This window comes from Triturus cristatus, chromosome 11, assembly GCF_964204655.1.
Source record: "Triturus cristatus chromosome 11, aTriCri1.1, whole genome shotgun sequence".
NCBI lineage: Eukaryota > Metazoa > Chordata > Amphibia > Caudata > Salamandridae > Triturus > Triturus cristatus.
This window is the reverse complement of record NC_140594.1, coordinates 289387758-289392757: the sequence shown is the minus strand read 5'-3', so window position 1 is coordinate 289392757 and position 5000 is coordinate 289387758. Positions and strand designations below refer to the sequence as shown.

Below are 5000 nucleotides of genomic sequence, written 5' to 3'. Positions count from 1 at the left end.
CTCACCCTGCGACGGCCCCAGCCGCGTCCCGGGGAAGCCCCGGGGCGATTGACGATCGAGCGACCCTCAGACAGGCGTAGCCCCGGGAGGAACCCGGGGCCGCAAGGTGCGTTCGAAGTGTCGATGATCAATGTGTCCTGCAATTCACACTAATTCTCGCAGCTAGCTGCGTTCTTCATCGACGCGCGAGCCGAGTGATCCACCGCCAAGAGTCACAGGCAACTTTTCGAAAATGTTCGCCCACCTGCGGGCGCAGGAGAGGCGGGAGGAAGGCGACGCCGTCCGTCCGTCGCCCGCGCAGCGAGACGGCACGGGCGCCCCGTTCAAGGCTTCCCCTCTGGGAGTCAGACAGCGCCGTCGTGGGAAAGCATTGTGCGCGACCAGATGGCCGAAGGAAACTTAGAAAAATTGGGACGTGCGCGACCAGATGGCCGAAGGAAACTTAGCAAAATGGGACGTGCGCGACCAGATGGCCGAGGGGGACAGGCGCGACCAGATGGCTGGGCTCGGAAGGGAAGGTATCTGGTCGCTCTGCGCCCCAACAAACGAGTGAGCGGGTGCCGGGGCATGGGGGGCCGGAGGCCCAGGGCCCCGGCTGGGCCTCAGCCATGGAGGCTGCGTGGGGGACCCGGCGGGCCCTCCGACCCGGGGCCCGCAGAAAACGTCGACAAGCAGAAGAGGCCTGCACGGGACCGACAGACCCCAGTCCCGGGCCCTTGGCAGAGCGGCAGGCCGGGGGAAGGGACCCGGGGCTGGGGACCCCGACCCGGGGCCCAGCCGGGGCTCCCAGACCCGGAGGCGCTGGGGAAGCCTCCCCGGGCACTCCGGACCCTGCCCCGGGCGCCCTGCCACACGGCAAAACCCAGGACGGAGCCCGGGGTGGGGAGGCCACCCTCCCCGGGGCCCCCAGGGGCCCGGCCGGAGCTCCTGAACCCAGACGAGCGATGGGAGGCTCCCCGGCCACAACGGAACCCCGTCCCTGGCCTTTGGCAGTGCCGCAGGCCGGGGGACGGGGCCAGGGGACGGAGACCCCGACCCGGGGCCCGACCAGGCCCCTGGACCCAGCCGGGGCTCCCGGCCAGGGCTCCCGGGCCCGGAGGCGCAGGGGGAGCCTCCCCGGGCCCTCCGGACACCGCCCCAGGCACCTTGCCACGCGGCAGGACCCAGGACGGAGCCCAGGGTGGGGAAGCCGCCCTCCCCGGGGCCCCCAGGGGCCCGGCCGGAGCTCCTGAACTCAATCCAGCGAGGGGAGGCTCCCCGGCCACAACGGAACCCCGTCCCGGGCCTTTGGCAGTGCCGCAGGCCGGGGGACGGGGCCAGGGGACGGAGACCCCGACCCGGGGCCCGACCAGGCCCCTGGACCCAGCCGGGGCTCCCAGGCCCGGAGGCACAGGGGGAGCCTCCCCGGGCCCTCCGGACCCCGCCCCAGGCACCCTGCCACGCGGCAGGACCCAGGACGGAGCCCGGGGTGGGGAGGCCGCCCTCCCCGGGGCCCCCAGGGGCCCGACCGGAGCTCCTGAACCCAATCCAGCGAGGGGAGGCTCCCCGGCCACAACGGAACCCTGTCCCGGGCCTTTGGCAGTGCCGCGGGATGGGGCCAGGGGACAGAGACCCCAACCCGGGGCCCGACCAGGCCCCTGGACCCAGCCGGGGCTCCCAGGCCCGGAGGCACAGGGGGAGCCTCCCCGGGCCCTCCAGACCCCGCCCCAGGCACCCTGCCACGCGGCAGGACCCAGGACGGAGCCTGGGGTGGGGAGGCCGCTCTCCCCGGGGCCCCCAGGGGCCCGACCGGAGCTCCTGAACCCAATCCAGCGAGGGGAGGCTCCCCGGCCACAACGGAACCCCGTCCCGGGCCTTTGGCAGTGCCGGGGGACGGGGCCTGGCCCCTGGACCCAGCCGGGGCTCCCAGGACCGCAGGCACAGAGGAAGCCTCCCCGGGCCCTCCGGACCCCGTCCCGGGCACCCTGCCACGCGGCAGGCCCCGGGGATGGGGCGGCATCCGGGCCCATCCAGCTGCCGGCTGAGGACCGAGAGGGGTCCCAGAGTACCCTGTCCCTAGTAATCCGGAGGAAGGCTACCCCCCTTTCTTGTAACCCGCGCGCTTCGGGTGACGGAGGGGACCCAAGGGGCGAACGCACCCGGCCTCCTGGAGCCCTGGCTGGGATCCGGGAGGCGAATGGACCCTCATCGGGACTTCCAGGCCGGCCCAGCCATCTGGTCGCCCCATTGGAAAGCCTTGCGCGCGACCAGATGGCCGAAAGGGCAAGGAGCGACCAGATGGCCGGCACCTGAAGACTCCCGTCTGCCATAGCGGTAGGGCTCCCGCCTGCCCACCCGCCCACCCGCCAAGGTCTCGGGGGGACTCTGCTTCCCGGGGTGGGCTCGGGGGACCCCGGCTGGGCCTCAGGCATGGGGAGGACCACCGGAGCTCTCGGGGCCCGCGGGCCCGGGCGCCCGGGGGAGGACTGCCCGGGACCCGTGGAGCCCGTCCCTGGGCACTTTGCCACGCCGCGGGCCGGAGGAGGGAAGCCCCGGAGGCCTGGGAGGATGTTGCCCGGGCGCAGCCCATCTGGTCCCCGGCAAAGAACCGCCAGCGCCGGAGGGGTGTTCCGGCATACCCTGCCCCTACTAATCCGGAGGAAGGCTACCGTCCTTTCTTGTAACCCGCGCGCTCCGGGTGACGGAGGGGGGCCCTAGGGGCGAACGCGCCCGGCCTCCTGGAGCCCTGGCTGGGATCCGGGAGGCAAATGGACCCTCATCGGGACTTCCAGGCCGGCCCGGCCATCTGGTCGCCCCATTGGAAAGCATTGCGCGTGACCAGATGGCCGAGGGAGGAAAGGTGCAACCAGATGGCCGGGACTGAAAGGACTCCCATCTGTCCAACCCCGAGCCTTTGCGCTGGGGATCCCGCCTGCCCACGCAGGGCTCCGTGGCCGCAGGGCTCCGGGGCTGCAGGGCTCCAGGGCTGCAGGGCTCCAGGGCTGCAGGGCTCCAGGGCTGCAGGGCTCCAGGGCTCCGGGCTGCAGGGCTCCGGGGCTGCAGGGCTGCAGGGCTCTAGGGCTGCAGGGCTCCAGGGCTCCAGGGCTGCAGGGCTCCGGGGCTGCAGGGCTCCGGGGCTGCAGGGCTCCGGGGCTGCAGGGCTCCGGGGCTGCAGGGCTGCAGGGCTCCAGGGCTCCGGGGCTGTAGGGCTCCGGGGCTGCAGGGCTGCAGGGCTCCAGGGCTGCAGGGCTCTAGGGCTGCAGGGCTCCAGGGCTGCAGGGCTGCAGGGCTGCAGGGCTCCGGGGCCGCAGGGCTGCAGGGCTCCAGGGCTGCAGGGCTCCAGGGCTGCAGGGCTCCGGGGCTGCAGGGCTCCAGGGCTGCAGGGCTCCGGGGCTGCAGGGCTCCGGGGCTGCAGGGCTCCTGGGCTGCAGGGCTCTAGGGCTGCAGGGCTCCGGGGCTGCAGGGCTCCGGGGCTGCAGGGCTCCGGGGCTGCAGGGCTCCAGGGCTCCAGGGCTTTGGGGTGCAGGCCTCGGGGGTGGGGGGGCTCGTAGACCCCATGCTGGGCCTCAGGCATGGGAGGCCCGGCGGAGCTCCCGGGGCCCGGACGCCCGGGGGACCCATGGAGCCCGTCCCGGGCACTTTGCCTCGCCGCGGGCTGGAGGAGGGAGCACCGTACGCCCCGGGGAAGTGTCGTCTGGGCTTGGCCCATCTGGTCCCCGCCTGAGAACTGCCAACCCCCAGGAGGGGTGTCCCGGCATACCCTGCCCCTACTAATCCGGAGGAAGGCTACCCACCTTTCTTGCAACCCTCGCGCTCCGAGTGACGCAGGGGATCCTAGGCGCGGATGCGCCCGACCTCCTGGAGCCCTGACTGGGATCCGGCAGTCAAATGAACCCTCATCGGCACTTCCAGGCTGGCCCGGCCATCTGGTCGCCCCATTGGAAAGCATTGCGTGCGACCAGATGGCCGAGGGAAAGGTGCGACCAGATGGCCGGGACCGAAAGGACTCCCAGCTGCCCACACCGAGCCATAGCAGTAGGGCTCCCGCCTGCCCTTGCAGGGCTCCGGGGCTCTGCACCAGGGTCTCTTGTCCCGGGCAGATGGACACTTGGCAGGCCGCAGGACGTGGGATCCCAGGCCCTGACCAAAAATCAGGAGGCCCGGGGCCGGTCCCTGCTTCTCAACGCAGCCAGGCTGGAGAGGTCGGGGAGCCTGCCCAAGCACGAGGGACCCGTCCCGGGCACACAGTCCATCAGGTTGTGCGCTCGTTTTCCACAATTTTCTTCAGAATAGTGCGTAGTTGCGCTAGGCAAAGTCCGCCCAGCCCTACTCAGGATGTGCTCTCGTTTTCCACAAATTTTTTCAAAATTCTGCGTAGTGGCGCTACGCAAAGTCCGCCCAGCCCTAACCAAACTCCTACTACGCAGTGGAAAGGACTTAGCCAGCCACCCACCCACCTGGCCCGGTCCCTGCTTCTGATCCCAGCCAGGTCTGGGGAGCCTCCCTTGGCCCAATGGACCCCTGTCACAGGCACCCGGACCCTCACCAGGCCGCAGGACGGGTTCTCACAAACCACATGGTTGTATAGGGGTGGGCAGAAAACTACGCTCCGTCAGCGTAGCAGATAAAGCCAGCCACTCCTGCACACCGGCCCGGTCCCTGCTTCTGATAGCAGCCAGGCCGGAGAGAGCCTCCCTGGGCCCCGGTGGACCCCTGTCTCCAGCACCCAGACCCTCGGCTGTCTTGCAGGACGGGGGTGGCTCACGCACCCCGGGGCCCGCCGGACGGTGCAAGAGCCCCGGGCCCGGTCCCAGCTTCAGAACCCTAGCTAGGCCGGGGAGATCCTCCCTGGGCCCCGGTGGACACCCTTCCCCAGCGCATGGACCCTCGGCTGGCTTGCAGGACGGGGGGCTCCCGCTCCCTGGGACACTGGGACGGAGCAAAAGCCCCGGGTCCGGGCCCAGCCTCCGAACCCTAGCCAGGCTGGGGAGAGACTCCACGGGCCCCGGTGGACACCCTTC

General features: G+C 71.6%; 1 non-coding gene across 1 annotated transcript; it reads right to left on the bottom strand.

The window, feature by feature from the left end:
* Positions 1 to 60: 60 nt before the first annotated feature.
* Positions 61 to 214, bottom strand: LOC146784060 (5.8S ribosomal RNA). The gene has a single exon (XR_014971775.1). It is a non-coding gene; the product is annotated as a 5.8S ribosomal RNA (ribosomal RNA).
* Between the last annotated feature and the right edge of the window lie 4786 nt (positions 215 to 5000).